This window comes from Eutrigla gurnardus (genome assembly GCF_963514095.1).
Source record: "Eutrigla gurnardus genome assembly, chromosome: 23".
NCBI lineage: Eukaryota > Metazoa > Chordata > Actinopteri > Perciformes > Triglidae > Eutrigla > Eutrigla gurnardus.
In genome coordinates, this window is record NC_139934.1 from 8,346,438 (window position 1) to 8,373,634 (window position 27,197).

The 27,197-nt window shown below is 41.1% G+C and overlaps 1 protein-coding gene across 6 annotated transcripts in view; it reads right to left on the reverse strand.

Moving 5' to 3' along the window:
• LOC311009243 (receptor-type tyrosine-protein phosphatase delta) overlaps positions 1 to 27,197 on the reverse strand; it is a 309,638-nt gene that overhangs the window by 161,879 nt on the left and 120,562 nt on the right. For all 6 annotated transcript variants that reach the window (XM_084003278.1, XM_084003277.1, XM_084003282.1 and 3 more), the window contains exons 7-8: positions 23,946 to 23,989; positions 7,053 to 7,100 (exon numbers count right to left, since the gene is read on the reverse strand). The gene's annotated coding sequence lies outside the window, so the exon portion shown is untranslated. The remainder of the gene's footprint in view (positions 1 to 7,052; positions 7,101 to 23,945; positions 23,990 to 27,197) is intronic.

A 27,197-nucleotide genomic window follows, 5' to 3' on the forward strand; every position in this document is an offset into this window, starting at 1 on the left:
AATATTGACTTACTGAGTTTTTTTTTCTTCTCTCCCTTCCCCACCCACTAATGCTCGAGCTGAATGTGTAAAATTGGCTTTAGATGGATGGAGAACATATCCCTGATAGTTTAACCTTTATCTAGCTAACATGTTCACTTATCTGTACAATTATAGATTTTGCCAGTCAGGCTGTTTCATAGAAAATCTGTTGAGCGTTGAGCTAGGCTAATCACGGACTGTGTTCAAGTTTAATCTGTAGAATAATTAAAATGCATATAACAGGACTCTTACTGTAGAAAGTTGACTCCATACATAAGCATTCCAGTCTCTTATCTTTTGGCATATAGCAGACCAGAAATAGCTGATATTGAGCAATAACATTTCAGCAATAAATTACTGGGAAAACAAGCACACGCGCACACACATAAACACCCACCTTTACATCACAATCGCTGTGTACTCCAAGGCATTTGATTTCTCTTTAATTTTTCAAGGCAGGGGCACAGATTTAGGAGGCATTTCCATCTTGACTTGATAAATATCACAATCTTCTTTTCCCTGCCACACTGAAGTAATTTATTTTCTATCTCTCGGAGCTATATTTTCCAGTTAATATTTCTTTTTTTTTTTCCCACATAACCTGACAAAGGATGCCACAAGGGATGATAAGAAGTCTGAAACCTTTGCACTCGCGCTCTAGATACAGGATTCACCCTGTGAATTTACAAAGAAATAAGACTTCTTAAAATAAGGGAGACACTTAAAACAACATCTACGGGCAGGATGCGTTGTCGTCTTCTAATAGACAATTCTGAAACATTCATGTTACGCTGTGCATTTAATTTAGGTTCATAGATGACTTCAATTAACCACAGGGTTACAACCTGCGTTGAGTGTCGGATGAAAACAACAAAACAACACATGCCACAGATGCGTTCCCCCTCAGGTGAAGCTCACAAAGACTGGCTGACTGGAGTTGCTATTTATAGAGGGGTTTTTTTTTCTTCCAAACAACAAATCCAGATTGTGTCAGTCAGACCTGTTTTCATAACCAGCAGCTAAACATTCATCATTCTCATGCCACAAATGTGCTCTGTTTTGACTCCGAATTATGAGGAGGGAATTCAAAGTATTACCGTTATTGCATGAAAACTATGATCTCAGTGATTTGCAAAGATGGCTTGTAGTCTTGGCTGCAGATCCAAATTACATGTTCTTTGAGTGATGGGTAGCAGTGTCCTTCTGGCTATTCATCTCGTCCTTAATTTGAATTTGATAAGATTTCTTTTGAGACATTGTTCGGCTAATGTAAATTTGGAGGGAGGACGCGGGCCTACCGCTGGCTTAACTTTGATGAGGTGTTAATATCTAATATCAAAAGCAGATAAAACCCTTATTAGCCCCAGTGGTCTTCTTGCTAGAGTGGGAACTTATTACACAGAGGAGATGAGACGAAAGCAGATGAAGTAATAAGACTGCCGGGGGCTTTGTTACATGTCCTTAAGCTTTCTGACGAGGTCAACTTAATTTTATGACTTAAATGCTGAGGGTTTACGAATGCAGACAAGCTGACATTGTTTAAGGGATCTAATTCAAACTCTCATATTTCATAGACTACAACATCTGGGGGATTACAGTGTCTCGGGCCAGAGGCAGTTTGATAATCGGTTGTCATTTTAGGAGCTGTGTGCCCTTCCCCAGCATTGGCGGTTTCTAAAGGTCTTTGGTTCAATCAAATGTTTGTGAGATTAGTTGGCGGCACTCCTTTCAAGAACTATTTCCATGTGGGTTTGGTTTTAATGTTTGCCTTCAGGCTTTCAGTGAAACACTCTGAAAAATATGCTGAAAGACTGATAATTCTGGACCCTGAAAGTTTATTTTGAGAAAATAAATGTACCCAGCCATGGCTGCCATTTATTGGTCAACAAGGCCAATAACACACGTTGTAAACTCAAACCAGTTGTGAAATGTGAAAGCTGTTCGCGTGAACACACAAAGAGAATGACTGGGGGTCGATCTGAACTGAGGTCAGCCATTCTGCGAGGCTGCAATGATGACGCTAACATGTTTAGCGGCTATGTTGTTTCAATGTTAACCCTCATAGTTCAGCGTGTTAGCATGCTAACTATCGCTAATTAAGTGGTGGACAAACAGCAGCCATGTCACCAGCATTGTTATAGAACAGTTTGCAAAATTGGAATATGAATTTGTTTACATGCCATGTTGACCATGCATTTGTTGACTTTGCCGTCCCGAGGATGCTGTTAGCAGTTCAGCCTCTTTAAATATAAATGCAGCTGTGCACACAACTGACTTGTAAGACGTTGTAAACTACCTCCGAAGATCTCTCCAGAAAGCAAAGTAAGCACACTGTCCGTACGCAACCAATCAATGCTGTGGACCAAGAGGAATGAGCGTTTGACTTACTGACTGAGGGACAGCGTCAATACCAAGCGTTCACCCTAAACAACTCGGAAAACACCTTAGGTTCCAGCACTGTGTCCCATTGATTTCTGTTCAGCTCAGCGCAGATTCTGCAGCATTTAGACATTTAATTCCCTTTCAAGCAAAGTCATTACACAGCCGGGCATTTAATTAAGCAATCACTGCGGTGCAATCTGAATGATTCAGTGCCGAAATGAGGGCCAAGTTGGCAGTGTTTAAACGTGGGCCAAGTTGGCATTATTGTGCCTTTAGAGCCACTAATGAAGTGTCTTCTAAAAAATTAAGATTAATAGCTAAATCAAAAGTGCTTCCTTAACATTTGAATTGTACAGCTCCTCAAAGGCAGCGCGGAGTCAACAATTCAGAATCCGCACTCAATAAGTCCACAGTTACACTCCTAATTAAGTGTGCTAAAGGATTTTTTGAGATGGAAGGATCCAGGTATTCACGGCTGACCTATTTCCTCCATGAAAGAAACATCATTTGAGGTGCATGGACACAGATGTGTCTGAGGATGTACCAGGGAGGTGTTCTCACCTCTCCACGCCTCTATGAGCAGGGCGACAGTTTATTATGTCTGGATGTGGCCTCTGTGTGCTTGGTTTGCCTTTTTCCAAATGAGCTCAGCTGTAGTGACATTGGATTTTGCAAAATGTTCATAGTTGGTCAGTCAGCACTGTGTGTTGTGGATTTCATAATGCATAACTGCAAATACAGTACTTTGATCCGTTACATTTCTTTTTGGAAATCACTCAACTCATCGTGGCTTCTTTTTCTTTTTTTTTAAGTTGTTGATTGCCTCGCCATGCTGTATCAGCACTGTTTATCTCAAAATAATTACCCAGAAAAATAGGAAAACAATATTTTACACTTTGTGATTTATTCATTAAACAATGCTATCAAGAAATGGCAAAACTCCTGCAGCCTGCAGAAAATAGACAATTAAATATGTGTCCCGTTGATGCAGCGTGGAAAAACAATGTGAATGAGTTTATGGTCTCAAATTACAAATTGCTTACAAATTTTAAGTCTCTGGTAAGCGGAGAATTAATTTCATGGCAGGTTTGCTACTGATGCTGCAAAAACTGTATTCAATACAGATGCTGTGTGGCGGTGTTTGATTCTGCATCACTCATTCTCCTTCTCTCAAAGCGGCAGGTGGCACTGGCACCTGCAAGCTCACCTGTGTGTTCGTGTAACAGTGTGTTGGTTTTTTGAAGCCATTTATTTCCAGTTCTGTTCTTTAACTTCTCCATCAATATTTTGTTTTGTCTTCCTTCACAGTTTTGTAAGTATCTGTGACTTTAATGTGCACTTAATGTCCATTAAAGGAATTCTATTTTAGAAATAGCTGGGAGTTGATATTTGAAGATTGACAGCACTCTCATGTCTGCAGCCTGTTAGCTTAGCATAAAGTGGGAAACAGCCTGGCTCTGTCCGAAGGTAACAAAAATCTGCCTACCAGCAACCCATATCTCACTGACTTAATGAGTTAGCTTCAAGGCTCTCGGCAAGAACGAGTATTTCACAGAATGTCCAAATGCTCATTTGATTTCTCAAGTTTGTAGATATTTTATGCTGTTTTGTGTAACAACAATTATTCTACGACTCACAAGTTTAAAAAAAAAGCCTGTGTCGCAGTGATTGTGGTATTATTTGTCACACCCGGTGCTTTTGACTTTTGAAAAACTATATTTTCCCCAAACTTGAACTTTGACATTCTAAACACCGACGACAGATGTTAATGAAAGTCAAAACTTAATCCAGGCCTGATAAGATGCTCTACTTAAAGGGCTCGTTTTAGCGGGGGGCTTGATCAGGTGAAATGAGGAGGAACTGATTGCTTGTGGTGATTGTGCTGATTACATTTTAAATTTAAAACTTTCCTCCTAGTACATGGTCCCGAACAGTAATTCAGACAATGACAAAGCAGGCTTAGTATATGCCAAGGTGGCTGCAATCTCATAGACTGGGAGGGGAATATCACACTTAATTTTGCTGTAGTTGTTGAAGCTACAGAACTGTGGATGTGTAGATGTTACACATGGAAATAAAAAAACCCAGAACACATCGCAGTGTTCATTGCAACAATGTATGTGTATGGATATTTACCAACTATCGCATCATGTTAAAAGTGTAATAAAAAAGCATTACTGTTTTTCTCTTATTCTGTCTGTGGAGCAAAATTCACAATGACCGAGATCTCTGCTGCAGTTTCCCCCCTTAGTCAAAACATTATGGATGCTTGTGCTACAGCTGTCATATAAATGACATTTGAAAATATACGATGAAAGGCATTTGCATGAAATACGGCGCAGGATAAAGCATTAGCATATTTGGAGGGGGGGGATTTGTTATCGTGTCCGTGCCCTCTCTTGGAGATGACAAATTATGTCATGTACATCCAAACGTAACAACACCCATGAGCTGCTAAATGCATTTTAAAAATATCAATATTTAAATAAATAATCATACATATCCACAGTACATGAATAACCTTGTGGAGGACTGAGACTAATATGTCGTATAAAACAACGTGAGACCCCTTTCAGTCACAAAAATGGGTGACTCGCAAATCATTTTACAAAATCACATCAAGTTTTTGTGGAAACTTCTGCATCCCAGTGGGTTTAATATCACGGAGATATCGATTTCAACGCGGAAAATTGCTCTTGATCTTTTTTCTACATAATTTTGCATCGCTTTCAATTTTGTTCTCCAAAGATCCGTCTGTTGGTGTGACATCACAGATTACCGAGCTAATGGCAAACTTGCCGTATTCCGACTGTGTGCTGCAGTCGCGAGAAATTAACTGTGAGCGGGGATATTTCAATGTCATTCTGCTTTACATTCCGCGGCAACAGGAACGCCGTCACCTGCTGAGCGGCCCTTCACCAGCTGCTCATCATCAATTTAGCCTATAGTTTAGAGAAGAAAACCAATGAATAGCAGGGTTTTATGAATAAAAATCATCCTTACAGTTAAAGAAAAGTTGTTTTTGTGCAGCACTACAGATGTTCAATGTCACATGGATGATATTCACAATTATTGGTCATAAATGCATCTCATGAGAATGCACTTGCTTGAATCCAAACTAATGCTATATCTGACGTTAGTAGTGGATGCTGCTGCTGTTCAAAGCTCTTCTGCTCCAGCTCTCTCTGCTTAACTCCGGAGAGGGGGTAGAAAAATACACTTGTAGTAGAGATTGAGAAAACTCTCCCACAGCTTGGATTTGCTACCTTGGACCAGTCTACAACACAAACAGCACTGACAGACCCTGTAGATTGTACTTTAAAACGTTTTCTTTGACTTGTTACCCAAAAAGTCAGCGGGTTTGTTGGTTTTGGTTGAGGATCATGACTAAAACCCTTTTGGTACGGTTTAGTTGTGGGAAACCATAGCTGACACATTGCAGATGTGGAAAATAATGACTCAGCAATTTAAGAGAAGAATGCAAAAATAAAGCCCATTTAATGAATTTTTTTGTTGTTGACTTTCTAAGGATTTATATGATAATAAACACTGAAAAACCTCCTCTATAAAGCATTATGTTAGTGGCTATAAACATCAGCCTCACACATGTGACATCTCTCAGTTCAACTTGAATCGTATGAATTTGTCTTAGCTTGCAAAACTTGAATGTGTCGTGTTGTTGTACAATACTCCTTGAGGAGGATTTGGTGAGATGAAACCGATATTGTTGCCTTATAATGCTCTTTTAAAAAGCATCCAATTTGCCATAATGGTGCTCAACAAGGCAACCTAACATTTGGATTTAATTCCGGCATGGCCACTAGTGTACATTTGTACGTGGGCACGTTTTCATGCGAGAGAAAATTGTTCAATGAAAGCGAACATACTGCATATTGGTGCTCGGTATTAGTGGCCCGCGGTGTGTGATGTTAGTAAATCAGATGGGAAAACTTAGCAAACATACTGTATGGGTATAACAACAGCAGAAAATCAGTCATTAGGTTTAAGAAGGGTAATATAACAAAACATTTATTGTGTTATATATGCAACTGTGCATATTTCTTAAGTGGGCTGCGAGTGGATCGGCGTGCGTGACTCAGTAAAGACGTCAAGGGCAGTTAATTTGTTGCAGTTACGACGTGCGTTTTGTCTTACACTCATTGTAATACATTTGACGGATGTAAGGGCCTTGTCACTGAATGTGACAAACAGAGTGCGAGTCCTACAGCACATATAAATCATACGCCATGAAAATGTGGCGTGATTGATGCATATTAAGAACTCAAGCCAGGAACTGCAGCCCTGCAACTGGAACCATGTTGTACTGTAGTTTGCTGTGCTGTTCGGTGTATTGTGCCACTTTTTTTTGTATTGTTTGGATCTATTGTCATCCATAGTTGTATAATAGCCAACCAGTGATATCACATATCTGGTTGCATGTGATAAGCAAAAGTAGATTGAAGTTTGCTGTTTTGTTTGGTTTGGGGGGGCAATGATGTCATTGGGGCTTCTAAATACCCAAAATACCACATCACATGTTATAACTCACCTGTCCTCATCACCTCCACCATATTTAAACCTGAGTGATAAAATCCATTATAAAACCATGCAGCTCAGAGAAGAGTACAGTTTTTTTTTTAAAGGCCTACCTTGAGGTCGAAGGTGTCAAAGTCATGGAACATTCTCCCTCCTGAGACCTGTGACAGAGCGGGGGGGTTGAGACGTCAGTCATGATTAGGCCACAGTGCAATTACAGAGCGGCTCCTCTGACAGTGATTGATCAATGAGGAACTCCCTTAATGAAGACAAGGACTCAGGGGCTCCCAGGAGCAAATTGGCAAAAGTAAGTAGTGGGAATAGTGTCCCAGATTGCTAAAGCAGTAAGAGGATCATCCTGTCTGGGCAGCAGTTTGTACAGGTGCTGAGTCTATGAACTCAGGTAATGCCAAAAAACTATCTGAAGTTACAGAATGGTTTTGTCTATATTTCCCTTTAATATTCCAGCACACTTTAAATTTTATTAAAATTGTGTCGACTGTTTATTGTTGGGACAGCCATAATACATCATAAATATTTTACATTTTTAATGTTTTTCTTGGCAAAAGGGAGGAAAACATCCAATCCTTGTAGATCCCTGTGCCCATATTAAAGGTATCCCTAGGAGTGTTTGACCACTAGTGGCCGTAGTGAGCATTGTTTTTAAGTGCAGGTCTCTGTTAGGGTAGTACCCGTGCATGAGTGCATACGGTGATGCCGTCAATGGTCTCACAGTATTTCAGTGATCCACATTTGACTGATGAGAACAATGATAATGGTGGGTTTTAGTTTGACGTCTGACAGAGTTGTCCTGATAGGCTTTTGTTAGCAACACACACATGCGAGTTGCAAACATATCCTTTGTGGAGCTTTTAGAATCAGATCAGAATCAGGTTTATTGCCAAAGTAAGTTTTCACTTGCAAGGAATTTGTCTCGGTTGTGTATGGTGCATACAATAAACATGTAATAAAAAAGAGAAAAAGTACTGGAATAGAAATTTACACTAAAAAAAAACTTTGATACACAAAAGAGAATGAACTCGAGGGCCACTTAAACATGGCTGCCTCAGTCGGGCTGTCAAGTACAGCCTCATTGTTAAAACGCCAGAGAAGGAGGAAATCAGACCCTTGAGGCAAACGCTTCATATGCCACTGTTGAAATTTAGTTTTTTGATTTAGCTCCGGAAAAATCTGGACTGCCTCGTGTTCTGACCTGCCATAAGGAGGGACACATTGGCTTTCTGTTCTATTCATGCCGTGTACGCGGGTGAGGGAGGTGCGTGCCAAAAACAGCTGGGCCTTCGAGGGAGGCCTCCGACTGCAGCTTCAACTTTTTTCTTCTCCAAACGTCACATTACACACACACACACACAAAACAATGGATGCACACACAAACCCACATGCACACAAAGATGAATGCTGAAAGATGGATATTCACGGGTTCATGTGTATTCATGTTCATAAATAATTAGAGGAGAAGTCTCTACCGAAGGTTGACTACATGACTTCTATCAGTGGGGACCGGATGGCTGTAGACTGGGAGTTTGGCACATGTTACACTGGAGTTGCTAATTAATAAGCATCACACACTGGGCCACATGCTGCGTATTAATAAGTGCAGGTGCATTTTAACACAATCTTTCAGTCAATCACAGTGTTTGCAGGTTACACTATTCAAGAGTTGACACTCCACCTGGCGCAGACACAGATTCTGCAAATAACCCCATAAAAGAAGAAATGGCTCTTTTGTGCATCGAGGTGATTGATTTAGAAAATGATTTCAAGTGGATGCAAGGTGTGAATACAAAGGAGGCAACCTGATATAAAGTCGTATCCTTCATCTTTCTTAGACTCCAGTACTGTGAGTGATTGCAAACCCACAGTGCAGCTGTGAGTTCATACTGTACCCAGCTGAGACTAGTTCAAACATGATGGCCTTTACCCGCTATCTCTCTACTTGCTGTGAACATCAAGATTATAGCAGAGAAATGAAAGTGGGGAAGTCAAACACCCCTGGAGTGCACTCCCCCCCCCCCACCCCCTCCCACACTACCTTTATTTTTATCAAATGGGTGCCATTCTTTCATTCTGTATCCAAGCCTCTCCTCCATATGCACACCTTTTATTAGTTTTAATAGATTCCCATTCATTTCATACTGCTCGCCCTGTGAGCACAGCAGCAGGATCCTCATTGTACTACTTTGTGTTGCCCCTTGGTTCCCATGGAAACCAAGTCCAGTCCGCCTATGGTGCCGAGGGAAGAACACCTCCTTAAGTGTCTTGAAAGCGGTGTGGTTACAATAGACCCTACTTGCATGAGCGGTCTGGTCTGTTTTATTATTGAGTTCCTAAGTAATAAACATAATTGCGAGTAATCAATAGGCAGTTTGCTAAGCAGCACAGCCAGTGATAGAATGCGGCCTGTCATCTTTACATGTTTTGTATCATGTGATTTGTGTGGAAACTTTAGCTTCATAGAAAATATACATGTATCTCGCTGTGCACGTGGTTCATTATTGTAGTACTCTGAGGCTGCATTAAATAAAAGAATGGCTGAACTCTGAACACACTTTTAGCCAGAGAGACTTCATAAATTGTATGTGAGTCCATAATTGCATAATGAAACACACACATTTCACCATTTCTACTTTCCTAAGTCGCCTGTATAGAGCAGAATGAGCCAACTTGTTGGACAAATCTGCCAGACAACTTTCATTTCTAGACTACTTCTGAAATGTGTATTCATCAAAGTTCAAGGTAAGATGCTATCGGCGATTTTCAGACACGTCTGGCGATGCAGTTCTATTTTTAATACAGCAGAATAATCTCAAGTCTTGCTCAATGACAGTGACGCATTAGAAATCATATTTTATTGATCCCCTACGTTATGAACCAAAATCTCGGCAATTTGTGGTTGACGAGATCATGACCGGAGAGAAGTGTTAGTTTTGATTCTATTCATTTACAACCTAAAAATGTGGCATATTTAGCCTCTACAGTGGGCAATTATCTTTATTTTTTTTAAATCTCTATCTATTTCCCTATAACTCTAAGTGACTGAGTGTGGGGGGAAGTTAATGATTTGATGTTAACAGTGAAATGGGTCCTTGGGAGCTTCAACAGCTGAAAAGAGCGACCATTTGGCCGGCAGACCAGCTTGCGTCAGCACTTCGAGGCACACGTTTAAATGTTTGGCTTTCACCCGGAATGGCCCACTAGAGGGACGCCTGAAGGGGGTTTGGGAGAAGGCTTGATGCTGAGGTCCTGGGGAATTGCATGGTCATTCATCACATTAATGAGTCATGTCACTTTATTTACAAAAAAGGCAGACTTTCTTTCCCCCCCCTATGGACGGTCCCCCACTACCATGATGCGGCATTCGCTTTAATGTTGGCTGAAGTTAATGGAAAAGGGCAATGTAAGGATTAATCTACAGTAGCCCAGGTAGCCGGCGGAGTCGGGCTGATTACAGCTGAACATCGCTCGGTTGTATTCTGACACCAGAGGGCCAAATTTGGCTGGCTTTTTGGGATACAGGCATGGGGGGCGACTTAGGCTTGGAATCATCTCCAGTTATTAGCACTTGGGCAAGCTTTCGGCCAAAAGGAAGCCCATTAATCACACTGGCGGCATTAGGCTGAGCAGCAGCTGTGCCACATTCAGGTTATGGTTGGGTCCGGCCATTTTGGCTAACTTGGGAATGTAAAAGTCTTGGGTTGTTTCTTTTTACTTTTGCAGTTATGTTTCATTAAAATCATTATATAATTAGATTTGATGGAAAGGGCTCTTTCTCTTCTCTACATAGTAGCTCATAGAAGTTATACATAGAGCTAGCACCCCACATGGATGGGTACAGTTAACAGTACTGCGACTACGAGCTGTTCATATCATGTCGGTGTACTATTATTACTAATTTCCTCCAGAACCTGTGTTGCCCCATGAAAGCTCTGACACAGACCGTGGAGGTAGATTTAAATAGAAGAATGAGGATATTCCAACTATATATATTTATTTGCTAAGGAAGTCGAAATCTGCGATATTCAGGGGTGAGGGGATTTAAAGCACGATGGACAGATAAATTCCAGGACAGGGTGAAATAGATGAATCTCAAGTTATTTACCCTTTTTAATTGGAAATGTCTGTCACAGGGCAGCAAGCCGAGTCCGCTTCGAAGCCATTATCTGTCCGCTTTGATCTTTTGCAGGTATTTTATGGAGACTGATGTGCTGCGTGTCAACGGTAGCTCAAATTTATTCCTCTTGGATTTTTATAGGCTTAAAAATACAAACTCTGAGAAGTGGGTGAAAAAAAAACACAAAAGGTGCAGCTTGTTAATGCAGCGTCGCTGCATTTAATGTTTAACAGATTCAGAGATGACGACTGACTGACACGAGTTTACTGACAGAAAAGCCAAATGCTTTTTAAGCTGAAATCTTAAATATGACAACACCTATGGGTTTTATGTGATTACTCCGTCACCAGTTGAGCTTCAGATTTAGTTTTGTGACCAGCTAACTAGCAAGAACTGTTATCCCTCAACAGGGGTCAGAACTGTGTTTCAAACGGACTTAACCAAGTTTCCTTTTAGCAGGCCCTTGGGGTTTCTCTCATAATTGCTCCCCGGGGCCCTGTCAATAGTCTCCACCTGCTCTTGAGCTCTCATTCCCAGGCTGTCATCCTTGCTCGCTGCCTGTCTGGGTCCCTGAGTGACACAGCAGCATCACAGGATGAGCTCTGTTGTAGAATAGCTCTGCCTCCAAAGGAGGACACCACTGGGACACAGCCAGCCCGGTTGGTGATGTCACACTGTGACAGCGGCAACTACTTGATCTCAAAACTGTTGATGTTGCCCGCCCCGGGGACTGCAAGGGCTGATGTGGGGTCGTGCACCGCCGTGTCCTTGCATGACTACGTGTGTGAAATGAGATCCAAAAAGGATAAGTGCCGAACATAATATTCTTTCCAGGGACTGTTTTGCTTTCAGCACAGAACATTCTTGGACTACTCTTTGACTCCTCTGAAATCTTCGCACAAATGCATTCTGTAGCAACAAACAACTCAATGATCTCATCTCTTATTCATACAGCGCTATGAATCTTGACAGCCACACCGTCTATGCTAACAACAAAAAATGTTACAACAGCCAAGTCACTTTAGTTGGCATTTCTCACAGCAAAATAGGCAGCTGACAAAACCCTGATTTAGTAACACAAACGTTATCTACCTCTGAAGTTGGTGGCGATGTGTTTTGGCCATGACGGCACTAAAGGAAACACTTTTGTTCCAGTCTCCTAGCCATGCTAACATGGGGTCTCTTGTGACTGCACATTGGCTGCCCGTCCACAGTGTCTAGCAGCAGCACATAAAGGCTCATTTGCACCATCTGCCATTGGAGGTGATGGGGATAACTCAAGTGCCATGGGGCTATTAAAAAAAAATACATACAGCTGCCACAATCTACCCGCTCTTCTGCTTCGTTCTCTATGGAATATGTCTTGGTGAAATTGGTCTTAAGGTGGCTCTTTAGGTCCAGCACTGTTGAAAGACTGAGACATTGTGCCCTTGCACACAGTCACAGCAGGGATTAGCACTCGTTAGCTAATGTTCTGAGCTGTTTGCTCTGAAGGGAGGTTGTGGGAAAGGTCCGCTAAGTGTGACTGCCTTTGACTGCTATACTGTGTCGTTAAGCTAAATGGGCAGTACTTCCAGCAGGGATGTTTTTTTATAGCCACGTTAGAGGATGGGTGAAATATTTCAGCACCTATATTGGAGGGATTGCCATGAAATCCTGCACATACTGGCATTGCCCTGACGGGAAGAATCCTAATGACTTTGGCGATTCTCCAACTTTTCCTCTAGCCCTATCATGACGTTGACATTCTTATGTTTTAGTGAAATATCTTGACATTTGATACATTTATTCATGGCTCTGAGATGATGAAATGTAAAGGTAAAGGTAAACTATCATGTTATCATGATGTGTTCAAATGTAATCTTCTAAAATGTAGTATTTAATGTGGATCATCAGGGATTTAATACTTAAGTCGTTAAAATAAACAATTCATATTGTAGTAAAGCAATGTATATTGATGTACATGGGATTTGTATTTATTTATTACCACGGTGTCAAATTGGGTATCAAGAATCATGGAATTTCACTGGTATTGGTATACTCAAAGCACCACAGCCTCGTAGAGCCATTAGTATAGCTGTAGATCTGTATTCCTGTTTTACTGATATTCCTTGGTGGACGATTTGGTCAGACTTTAATACGGCTGTCTCATCGTTATTTCATTTGACTGATTATGTCAAAGTAGAGAGGAACACTTTCCTGAACTTGCGGCTGTACAACTCGACAGTTGTAGACAAATATTGGTGTGTCAACCCTCTCTGTAAAACTGCTGATGAAGCGAGGGATTCCACTTTGATGATAATTTGAGCGCAGACATTCTTGGACAAGGATGTTTCATGAGGGTTGATTCTGTCCCTTCACATCTCTCTCAGGACTCCCCACTTCCAGAAACTTCCTAACAAAGTTAGTGATCGTTGGTGCAATGTGTCATGCTTCTGACGGTTTGATTGTGTCTGTGTTTTCACATGCAGAGGAGCGGAGAGGAAAAAGAGAGCTTCATGTGTTGCTCAAGGTCCTTTTAGATACTCCCCATCCCACATCTCCCTGCACAATTAATTTTATCTTTGGGGTATTATCAAGAGGGAGCCTGGCAAAGCAGCATGACAGAAAAACGGCCCAGAACCCCGAGGCCCAGGGTGGGAATTAATCTGTTTGACAAGATCTCTCACAAACGATTTGCCTGGCTTTCCTTCAGTCGGATGTTGCGACTACCCTGCATATCTGAGGGGGTGAAGAAGAAGCATGTTTCGAACATAATGCGGACTGAATGGACTCAAAATGTTGAAGTGAGCAGTGACGGGGTGTTATTGATGGTTTGGAAACACAAGGGAAAGCAGGTGTGAGGTGTTAGGACAACCTTAGTGGCGTGCCTGCTAAGTGAGCATCAGCGTTGTTCAAATCAAACCGTGTAGCTATAATAATAAAAAATATCATGGCCAGCTGACATTATTCTCTCCACAAAAGCAGAATTTAGCCCTGAATCAGATGCCCAAAAAATGGTTAGCCTTGTTCCCTCAGCGCTTTCAAAACTATTGACATCAAGCAGACGTTTGATGCATTATCCGGGATGCAGGAAATTAATCAAAGTAATGATTGAATAATTATCTCAAGTGCAATTAATTAAACATGCCAATGAACTCATCTTGAACAGCTGTCCTAGCCTCACCACTTAATCACTTGTGAGAATTACCCAACACAAATGGAGGACGCCGTGTGCATGCAATAATCTCTGCAAAGTGCATTGTTTACAAACAGTAATTAATATCACACCGTGTATTAGCAGGCTAAGTGACTGCAGTGCACTTCTATAATTGCACCAGAGAGAGTTGGGTTTCTTCCCCACTCTTGCCTCAGACACCTCTTGTTAAGATGGGAGACAGATTATGAGACCAAGAGTGGGCATTATAGATCACGTTCCGAAAATCCAACACAGATTTACGATGTTGTTAAATTATGTATTTGGTGGGCGCCGTGGTGCCTTATTAAAATGCCCAAAACACACCATCATTCATCACAAAATCTATGATTTAACCTGCTGACTCTCCTGGACAACATTAACCTGATAATTCATGCTCAACTCAATTTCTACCCACATACTGTAAAATGGATTTATTTTATGTGAAATAGTTCCCACTGTGTTTGTTGGCAAAGACTTGCCTAAAAAAAGTGTCAGCGAGCTCACTTAGTGTCTCTTGAAGGGATGGTTTTTGTGGGAGTCTGTGGGATTCTGCGATGAGGTAATTCCGGGCATCACATATACGGCTTTCATGGTCCGCGGAGCCTGACAGTCACAGCGGACTCCGGGAAATGGTCTGTGTGGTTGTGACATATGAGGGATCTATCTTCAACAGACTGGCGTCTGGAAACAGGAATGAAGATTGACAACGAATGGCACCGGGTAGCAGACCGCCTTAAAAAAAACTACACGGCCATTTATGATCTCAAGTTACCTTTTACTGATAGCAATAATACTAGAGATCTGTAGCTTAGTTCAGCACGATGACTACTGTTATGACACATATTATTATTATGTCAGTAATTACATGCACTTATTATGGCTTACATAATATGGTGCTATTATCCGAAGAATATAAAACCATTGTATGAATCTGAATATGAAAAGGGATAATTAGAATATTCATTATGCTTATACTATATCTTTCATTGTACTGTACATTCCTGTGAAGACTGTAGCGGCGCACAAGCGAGATACTATAGTAATTAAAATAAGCTTAGCGGAAACTGCTTCACTGCTTTTCCCCTCTTCTGAACTTCAAAATTCATACGTATAATGACAACATGGAAAATGAAATTCCCGCAGAAGCAAGGTAAGAGATAATAAAATACAGCGGCGGTGGTCTTTGCTGTGCAAGACATAGGTTACCTTTTAATTAATAGAAAGCTGTGTGTTCTCTCTGTGTACATAAATTGTGTATGAATTCAAACGGACAAAATGACTCAGAACATTGCTGCTCAATCACCTACCTGTAAATGCTGATGTTAAAACCCCCTAATTCATGGAAGGGCTTTAAAATGTCTCTATTTTAAAATGAACACTTATTGGTAAGATGAGGGGACGCAATGTTGTTTTATTCCATCGTGACATTTCAGTTTTCTCGCAACAGCATTTCAATTGAACACTTAATTAACATATCACAGCGCTTGAGATCAAACCTGCAATCTAAGACACATTTTCTTGAAATAAAATGTCATATTCTTTATCAATTAGTGTGTGGAAAAGCAATTATCTTGGATTGTGTCTTCAGCAGAGCTCTGTGGACATCAATGGAAAAGGAAATTTGCAATATAGGAATGCAAAAAGCCTTAATCGTGCTTGTGTTTGCATTGTTGCAAAATTGTTGAAGCCGTTGTAGTTTCATTTTTATTTTCTTTGTTTCTGTCCGTCTCTGTATTCATGTATTTATGTCACATTGGTGTAATGTTGTTAATCGTGTCGAGAATTGCAGATTTTCTCTAAAGTATGCAATCATTTTGCAGCTTGTCTCAAGAAAAAATATACAGTCAATTTGATTTTTTTATTTTTTTTTTGTCCAAGCAGAGTGCTTTGTTGCAATCGATTTCCCTCCAGTATAATTGCTGTCATGCCTAGTTTGGCTAAATAAGCCATTACACCAGAAGATACTCTGGCAAACTAAAAGGGCTATGCTGACACTTTGCTTAAGAATATAGGGAGTAATTACATTGACAAAAATAAAGGTTATGGGGGGAGAGAACAATTTGTAGTGGAATAGGAATTACTTAATCAATATGTAATCATGGCTATAGTCTGTGATTTTAAGAGCAGGAATGGCAAATAACATTTACTGTTATCAAATGCTGCAATACAGTATGCATGATCTATTTTTTTAAACTTGTATTTTCATCAGACTTTTACTGTAATTGAAGCACATTATCAAAAAATCCGGTTCAACTCTGACCATTCAGTCACACTCAGTGAAAGTCAGTAAAACCCAAATTCATTGTCAGCTATCCAGAGGAGCTTAATGTATTTTTGTTAACAGAAAAGTACAAGGTTAAAAGGTTAATATCTGGCAGGGACTACAATTCTCTATGCTATTGTAGCAGCCCCCCTCCTCCCTCCCTCACTCCCCCTCTCCCGCTCTCTCGCCCTCTCTCTTCCATTCGCTCCTCCACAATTGTTATTATGTGAGTGCAGACACACTCATGGTACTCTCTCTCTCTCTCCTCCCGTCAGTGTACAAGTTGCAGCAGAGCCATCCATCCGAACCCGTAGACCATGAAATTAGGTTAAGACGTAAGGCTGTGAATGACACAGGTGTGGATACAAATGAGAACATCCGAATGAAGAAGTACAGATCCAAGACGGCCGATACTGTAGTCGTTATAGGCATTCAGAATTATATTCCACAGCCGCCTCCTCCATTTTATTTAGCCAACTTCTCCTGCTGTGCTTTCGTGGTCAAGACGGGGCTTTAGCATGCATGCTGGGATGCCGCGTGCAAGGATATTAGGAGCTCTGTCATATTCCAAATCTCATTTCCCATAGTCGCTCAAGCTTGTCTGCACTCCTCTGCTCCCTTGTATAAATCAGAGCATTTCCATTTTTTAATACATTCAGATATTTAATTCTACGGTCTTGTTTTTTTTAAATTTTTTAAATAATTTCCCTGTGTAAGATTTAACTAATGACAAACCTCATGGCAATAATAGCAGCTCCTTATTTGTGACAATATTAATGTTCTAACCAGATCGCCAAACAGAACTCTGGCATTGGCCAAAATCAGACACCATCTCCGCCATACGTTTTGCCTTGCTGTATAAACTACACAGCATGTCCTATTGGCGCTGAAACATGGCATTGTGTGAATCATCTGCTGGAAGATTGATCAATATGGATACAATTGCTATGAAGACTGAGCTGTAACATATTAGCGAGGGTGGCGAGCGCCTTCATCACAGAATTTTGTTAGCAGCTAATCTTCAATTAAACAAGTCTGATAATACTGCATGGAGGAAGAGTAAGCAGCAAAACGATTATTTTGCCACAGAATATTTACATTACATATAGCTGCAATAATAATCCCCAGACCTTTTGTCTGACTATGATGTTAGGATGTTGACAATCATGCTCGTAGATTGCGAGTACTGCATTAAGAAAGAAGTCAAGACCAACTGGTTGAAGCTGATTAGCTAAAGGCAAGTCAATAAAGGTGTGTTTTTGGCAGTGATTCAAATTGGGGGTCGTCATTTGGCGAGTCTAAGCTCCGAACTGCACCAGCCTTTCCTAAGAGCATTGATGGCAAACACCCAATCAATCTCGACTTTGGAACAACCGACCACATTAGAGTTTATTCTGTGTATAGTGGAGAAGCGAAGCTCTTCTCACAACGCTCCAATCTTTTTTATATTGCCAGAAAAAAAACCCTGACAAGACAAACAATCACAGTGTTGTTGAACCGTCGTATTCGTCATCGAAGTGCTGTAGAAAGGGCCGCGGCTTTTGAAAGCAGCCAAATCTGGAGCTGGCAATGGGAGAGCACTATATTGACTATTGCTTTTACTATAATAGGTATTGACCTGTGCTTCAGCGAGAATCTGCTGATGTCTGCAATCCTTCAAATCCCACTGAGTTCAAACATGAAAAGTTTCTACTCCAATCACCACCGGTCCACATTGATACAAAAGACTGCTGAGCGGTTAAAAGGAAATGAAAAATGTGCAATGGTGAATGCGATATCAACTGAGCCGGATTTTGATTGATAGGCCCTTTGAGACCAGGTGGGGTGCATGAAAGGGAGAGTCGAGAATAAATTTGCCAACTAATGATCCTTTGTGTTTTTGAATTATGTTTAACCTAGGTATTCAAGATAGCATGACAGTGAGAATGAAAGGGTGGAGATGTGAGTGGAATTGGAATGCCAATCAAGGAAAACAAACTCTATGCAATACAGCAGCTTTAACTAATCGGAGAAAGATTTCAGTACACGCTAGAAACTGTTTTCCTATGGTATGGGGCGCCTGCAAGTAATACTTGCACATTACCTGTGCATATTGTGGTAATTTAAATGGAATAAAAACTCACATAAACCATGAGGACATGACATAATATGTTCTGTGCATAATGCAATAAGTTATTACATTGTAAGAGAAATATTACATTATGCAGTGCATAATCTAATTTGTGTTTTGTTTAAAAGAGTACTCTCCTTGTCTTTATGAAGCATAGAAAGCCATATAGTTTTACATGACACAGTTGGAATCCTTAATTTAACGATATCCAGTGGTTTAGACAAACGAGAACCTTTACAGAGGTGATGCTGAATTTAATACACTGGGTGATTATTAGTATGGGAATGATATGGTTCACACATAATGATTCCAGTTACTTAAATATGGCGTTTAATTGTCTTAAAGGCTCATGTTTCTTACAATATGTGAAGATTATTCCATTATGAGCTTTTGTTACATTTAAGATATTACCTATTTGAGTAATCACATTATGTGCAGCATTACATTATGAGTTGCTACACTGCCTCTGAGATTTACTCCTCCTTGACCACTTCCTTCCTGTTTTGATGCTGGTGCTAGTAGAAGGGCTAGCTTGCTAGTTAGCTGCTGGGCTTTGAGAGTGGTTCGGATTATGCAAGAAGGAAAGGGGGAATTCACGTGTTTTTCTGTTAATCACATTTGATCGCATGGATGAGCACGTAGCCCCGCTCCACAGGTGCACCACGGCGTTTGGCCGGATGCAGTTTGCCAAGGCATTTTGGAAGCTTTGTTATGCCTGTAGCAACACATTGATATGCATTATAAACAAAGAAACATTAAGAATAAACATTCTATTCAAAGCATTATATGTGCAGTTGGAGTTGCAGTTGAAATGAGGACTAGAGTGGCACATAATTTCATTTAGTGTGCCAACAATGCACACACACACACACACACACACACACACACACACTACACACACAATGCATAAGCACTTGCGAGGTGCCAAAGGGTCAAGTGGTTTTCAGTGTGTGCTCTGAAAAGTCCTGACGCCAGCTAATACTTCCTGATGTGTTCTTTTTATTTGCATAGTGGATGCTGCCTCAGCCCCGCTCTTATTGTCGGGCCTCTCTATCTGAATGTCAACACTGTTATTACAGCAGGTGATTCTACAGCAGGTGTCTCTGCCTGTCTGTCTTGTATCCTCCGTCAGTCTCTGTATGTCTTTGTGCCCCCCCCACCACCACCACCAGCCTCTACAGCTCTCCTTCCCTCCGTTTTGTTTAACAGCTATCATTATGTGCCTGCCAAATGCAATCCACTTGAAATCCACTATTTCTACCCTTTGCGAGCATCTCTATTTTTCTAGGCTTGACATCCTTCCACTCCTTGGTAAGCTCCCCGTCGCCGTCTTGCCTCTCTTTTCTCATTGTTTACAGCCAAAGCCTTGGCAGTGTTGCTTCAGACTAGCTCAGGGGAAAATGGACACTTTGACATTTCACACCCTGAAATGTGGCAGCGCATGGTATTACTAGTAAACACTGTTCATTACTGCCTTGACAGCTGATGACCGAGATGCAGCCCTCCCGCAGCCGGCCTCTGCCAAGACGGCGCACAAACAGGACATTCTAACTTTAAGATGCTGAGAGCGATCAAAGCTGAGAGGCTGCGCTGTTTTCTATTTTCTCATCCTGTGCTCTTCTGTCTCCTTGTCCGTACTTTTAACCATGTAATCAACTGCACTCTATTGTTGTCATGTCTGCATAGGCCTGACTATATTCTCAACTCAGGCTTCAGTGATGTTGAGAGACGTCAGAGGTTTGGTAAAAGGATTGAAGAGATGACAAATAAATCTTGATATATAGTTTATAAAAAATGTACTTTTAGCCATTTTATTATAAGGGAACTCTCTGAACAAGTAGCAAAAAAGGTTGAATAATATGTCACTAATTTATATTAGATCTAAGGTTATAGTCATTCTTTTTATGCTGAGTGAGTGAGTTTATTTGATTTACTTGTAATGTTTTGTGAGCTTTAAAATTGTAATAGTGAAACTGAGCATGTGTTCTACCAAATGATTAAGACTCCAGCTGCAATTACTGTGGCTGTTAAACGCTCATTCTTACATCATACACAGAATTTAGCTTCAGGTCACGTGCTTCTGTACTTCCTTATTCAAACTGAATCATTTTAAGTCATCATAGAATTGGCAAGCACACTTTAATGAAACTGAAGTGGTCCGGATTGCTTAGAGACCATCACTCCTTCATTATTTACAAGAGGGGGTAAGGTGATTTAATTTTCTTATAAATTTTAATTTGCCCCTCAACTGTGGTGCACAGCTGTTTGCTATGCTTACGGGAACACTGTGGGCTTCCAAACATGACCAAATGATTCCAGAGTAAATTTGAATTCTTAGAGTTTTAGTGAGAGTAATTTATTGATTAATTCGTCGTTAATGTGAGACGAATTAAGACTTGTCTGATTGTGAGAACGAGACTCATAAGTCTCATTGTGGACTTATAGTTTCTGATCCAGCCTCTTACAGTTTACATGATTTTATGTTCATAGTTTCGTAATTCAACATTTCAGTCGCAAATAATACTGTATCGTCTGCATAATGCAAAACCAGAATCCAAAATGTCTGTGCAAAAGAGAGTGCAAAGGACCCAGTACTAGTAGGGTACTAGTTTGTGCACAAGACCAACATTTCCTCATCAGATGATAACAGAGATGAACTTTGGTTGGAGTGAAAATGAGAGTAATGTGAAGGATATTTACTGAAGACCTGTACGATCTTTGTATAACATATTTTTACTGAGTGGCCAAAAAGAGGCTGTTGTGACTGTGTTGGGATTCAGTCAATGTTTTTTTCCATATTGCAAATGACCATACTTTAATTGTAACACACATTCCCTTGATCTGCATATTACATTTCATCTTAATTATATATTTTTTCCAGTAAGAGGAGACATTTGATCTGACATCTGAATAATCAATTAGATTTATTTTCTGTCAGTACTGCAGTATTGACAGTCTGGACAGATGTTGTACCCAGGGCTACCCTGCTGCAAGGCTTGAGCATAATATACACTGTATTAATGTTATTTATGATAATCACATTCATGCTTTGTGTGGCTATTGTGCTTACACTATTGCATATCTGACGTCTCAGATGGACAAAATATCATGAGCGTTAATCATACGAATGGTAGAATTGTGAGGGAGTTGAGATTTAAATAATAGATTTTACCATGAATCACATGGCACTCGTGAGTCAATGATGTAACCAATAACTAATCAACGAAGTGCATTGTTGGAATCATCCATAGTGATTCAAGGTCCCTGCAAGTGTAGAATCTGGAGTGAGTTAACAATGAGGGTAGACAATAGGCTTGCAACTCTCTTACATTCAAATCATAAATATATAATCCACAGGTTATTGAGTCTGTATGATTACCTGCTAGGAAATTGGCCCTGATTATGCACATATCAAATATTCTCACAATGTAACGGTTGAAACCGTATATGCCCAACCCCGTGCTACACATGTTTGACATATGAGTTTCATCACTGTGGAGATATGGAATTCATTTTGCCACAACTAAGCATTTTAATGATAGTCACTAATATCATTCATATCGGCCAAATTTCCAGTTCAGTGGCTGCACATTCTCATATCCGGTGGGACTGGCAACGGCGCTTTTTCTTCCTAAAGAGGCAACAGCAATATTGCATGTCTTTTGAGGAAATGCAAAGCATTTTCCATTTGCCTGCGACGGCGCTCACTCAGAGCAGCCATGGCAAATATCATTAAATGCCCCGCTAACGCTCTGCCCCCGCTACACACTCACACATATACACAAACAAGCTCACGGACAACCCCCTCCTTCGTTTTATTCTCAGCTATCACTCAGTGGCAGTGCACGAGGGGAAGGGGAGTGCATTGATCTGCCAAAGTGAGCAGCCATTTCACACGGCGAGTCTGCTCCGCGCTCCTGTCCCTGAATGGGAATTGCTCATTTCACCTGGCCGCCTTGCCTTCAGCAGACTAGTGGGAAGCCCCGTTAGAGGGGGAGGGGGCGCGGGGGTCGGGGCAACCCGGTCAGGGCTTGGCAGGCGGCAGATAAGAGCTCCTCATGCTGCTCCTGCATGCACTTACCTCTGCTGCTGGAGCTCAGCCTCTCCCTCTCCGCCTCCCTCTCCGCTCGTTTCTCACACTCAGACGCACATACGCATCGCTTTTCCTCCACACATGTGAGGCACTAATAATAACTTTGGCATTCTGGTGAGTCAGCCCTCTTTCCTCAGGCAAGGATAAAAGTAAAACATGGTGCCTTTATTGAGTCTCAAATCACTAACTGTGGAATTCCCAGAACAGGGCTTTAGCTCAGCCTGTATTCCATTCACTGCCAAGAAGCCATGTGTCCACGAGATCTAATATTGTGTCCAGAGCAGGTGCTGATAGACTGATAAACAAGCCAGTGAACTATTTATGACATTCACATGGCCTACATACAGTATAGGGGAATTGTAGTGAAAAGGTAAAACGAGTGGTCGCTAAATAACTCACATTTGCATTTCAATTTACATAGTTTTTTAAGTTAATTCCATTAAAAACATGTACTAATGATCCATTTATATACATTAGGGATGGATTACATGTTTTTTTTTTTTAGATGTATGCTCTGTATATCATGTGAACTAAATCTGCCAAACGTAACTCGCATATAAGCGGAGCCTTCCCTGCAGTATCTATCCCACCTCTCCGCCAGTGACCCCTCCTCCACCTCCGCATCCTTCAAGTGTCTGAAACACATTCCATCCCGCCACTTCATCCCTCTACTTCATCCTTCACATGTTCTCAAATTTATTTCTCTCTATCTCTCCGCCGTGGTCAGCCCGCCTCCCTCCCCTCCCCTCCCTCCATTCAGCCTATCTCTCTGCTGCTCTCCTTGCTCAGTGACAGTCTCATCACACTCTATCAATCAGGCTTGTGAGGCCTGGTCGCAGTGCAGCACAGTCCTAGTCTGGTCCCATCAGTGCCAGTCAGTCTCCCTCACGCTCTCAGTCACTTTAAAAAGGTTTAGGTTGCCAGATATAGTCTGGCCAACCCCCCCCCTTCATCCCTCGATTGCAGGTCAGGAGATGGGAGGGATTGAGCAGGAGTCCAGATTCACTTTAGCACTTGATTTAATATCACTCAACGTATAAAATCCCCCTCCCAACAAAGATGGGTATTTGGACACATGATCACCTGGATTATGAATCAGAAAACATAAAAAGCAGCACAGTACGTGGGCTCCCCAGATGTGTCGCATTGGACTGTGAGCACGTGGGAAATGATGCAAAGCAGAGGTCAGAACATTCTTGTCCTACACTCATCAGCTATTCAGTCTCTTACCTGCTGCAGGCTTCATCCTGTGGTTGACGTCTCAGGAAAGAGAACTGCATAAAAAAAGACAGAGGGGAACAGGATAGGGATGAATAGCTTCATCAGCCCGTCTACGTAGAGTAAAGGCCGGTCATTTCGGCACATTTACAAATAGCAAGGAGCGCTTCATAGTAATAAAGCACCATTGGCGTTTACTGTTCATTATTTGCCGTACTAAAAGAAGTCTTTATTTTCATTTTAATTAGTTAATTACTCAGCATCATTACTGTATTCAGAAAATATATGGGAAAGACATACAGGATACTTGTTTTGCAACCGAATTTCAGTTGAAGAAACCGAAAATTGCGTGCGCAGCGGAGAATGACTTCACCGCAGTTATCGATTGGCTTTGTGAATTATAATGAAAACAAGTGTAATTACATTTTCCTTTAAGTAGCACAACAAATTAGGCTTGTGAGTTATTCTGGAAGGAAAAGAGAGGAGGGAGGAGAAAAAAAAAGTCTTTCATTTAATGTGCTCGGAAGATTTTCTCAGGCTATTTTCTTGCTAAATGCATTAGCAGATGCTGCTGTGCCCATACAAGCCTGTGGTCTAATATTCTTGTAAATGATTAGCTACTTATTTAACCAACAGAGTGCAATGTGCTTTGGGTGGTTACAACAAAAATGAGTTAGGGATAAACATTTTTTATTTTTAAGCCACTGTGGATGAGCTTTAATTTGACTCATTATCTTTTAAAACATTATTGTAAGGCTTTATGGCAGTCAAATGAGATGATTAGCAGTGATGATTATGAATGTCGTGATTACAGTGGTCTGCCCAGCACTTCCCATTTGTGCTAATTCATAATCAATTTCCTGCTTTTTTATATAAAAGTGGAAATGGAAGCAAACAAGCCAACTGCATATTTAGTTTAATTAAAAGGTATTTGTGGGCATTAACGGACACACACTTGTTTATTTAGTTTTAGGGGTCCGAACGTTTAAAATGGCAGGGAAACATAATTATCCAGACGAGCAATCTTCAACCTGACTCCATCCGCAGTGTTTTTGTTGAGTTTCTTATTATCTGGTTTCTTCCTACACATCCCCGTTCATGCTAATGAATCCACAAATTAAATTGTAGAACAGAGGAATATTAGGGCGCCTGCCATTTTGATGTGGCGAGGAATACTCAATTAGGCTGGATTTGGCCCCCGTAATTATTACATTATAGCTAAGATAAGTGTTCAATGGCAACACAAGCTTTGATGGACTCCATTCTGTAACAAAGGCAACGGATGAGCAAAGACGAAAATGCCAGAACAGAAGAGTGAAGGGGTGAAAGAAAAAAAAAAAAAGGCATGTGAGGGAAGTGACAAGAAAGCTATCGCACGGGAGCTCCGTCTGCAGCAGCCATATTTCATTACACAGCACCAAAGCTTAGGAGGCAATCAAGCATATTTAGCCATCCTCGTCTCGCCCCCCCAACCCCCCCACCCACCCCAAAGCAATTATTACTCCCCAGATTTTTACTGTGCTTTGCCATGGGGAAAATGAACCGCAGTACTTATCAGCTCAATGCATACACAAGTGACTGGGGTGGAGGACATGTAGGTATGCATGTGTGTGTGAGAGAGAGAGAGCAAGGGCATGCGTGGTCGCTTTGTTTATGTTTTTGGGGAGTGGTAAGAGGGGGGAGGGGGAGGGGAGTCGCGAGCTGATCACTAGTGAGCAATCGGTTACCTTTTTCAATCCCATTAGCTCGGTAACATCAGCACATTTGGGGGCAGCAGGCGGAGCGAGCGGAGATACAGAGATAACCATAAACATGTCACCAAAAATGCATTGTTATTTGCATTCATATTGGAAAGAGCCAAATTGATGCGGGGTCAAACAGGGAAGGTGAGGGTTTATGACCTGTGCATAGCTCCGCTGTCAGCAGCTCTGATCTATCGGACCGGCCAGCCTTGTCAGGCTTTACGCCTGATTATATTATCATGGCTGACGATCAATGCGAATGAATGATCGCTCACCCGCAAAGGGGAGTCGAATGAATAAAGCGGAATGCAAACAGGACATTCTTTTGTAATATAGTGAGCGGGATGCATTTCCCGTCGCAAAAGTCATCTAGTTAAGTGACGCCAGTGCAACACGAAAAAACACTTCCAAAATACTGTCTCCCGCTCTTTTCATTCAGGCTGTGTGTTTTTTTTTAAAACATTATCTCGCAGTAATAGAGTGAAGCGGCAGAACAGTGAAATGCAAAAACAAACATACTTCACTATTCTGTGGGTTTTGAGCGGCTAATGTGCACTCATTTGGGTGGCTCCGCCGCCAACTGCAGCATTAGTCCCCATCTGGGGACTTGTGTTTGGGGGAAAGTGCTTCTCCATTTGTGAGACTCTCCAGTTTTCTGGGCATCCTCCCCGAGCCCATAACTCAACGTCCCTCTATCACTCCCACGCGACTGGCTGTCATAATCATCAGCATTATGCTACCTCAATGGGCCTGATTTACAAGTCTGGACATGGCACCAGCTCCGCGCCAAGGGGTAAACATGAGGCTGTTTACTCCCGCCAAGCCCGTTTCTCCGTACTGCATTTAATGGGGAGGAGAGAGTAATATTGCTGACAGAAAAGTCGCTTTTTAGATCTATGATGTGTTTACAAGTCTGCAAATGAAGCATTTTTTTTTTGCAGTATGTATAGTCATATATTTATGTATAAGTATGCATTTAGCATGCAATGTGGTATACGTTATTCAATTTTTTTTTCTGTGAAATGTTAAAAAAACAAGAGGCTCTTCTGATTTTTCATTTTATTCATATTCATTAATATAATTAGGATATATTATAAAAAACTATTTAAATTGTGTTCTACTACATGCTGAAGACAATCTCTGTTTACCCATCATCATCACTAGTAGCCCAAATACTATATATATATATATACATTCCATCTGCATGATATGCAGTATCAAGGCAGTCTCCCACTGCTTTAGATATTGAAATATAGTGTCTTATTAAATATCTCTGGACTTTGATCATACTTTTTGTTCACCTTGAGGCAGCATCTGGTCCTTCCCTTAACCCCCTCACTCATTCCACATTATTATATTAGCCCGTATTCATCCCCATATTGCACCTCCTAAGTGATAGGCCACATAAATCAATTTTTATATATACACACACAATAACTGTTATATGCGGCTTCCAAAGCGCCCGCTGATAGCTGCCATTTCTTATCACTCCGGTTGAATATAGTGCCGTTATGGAGGCACT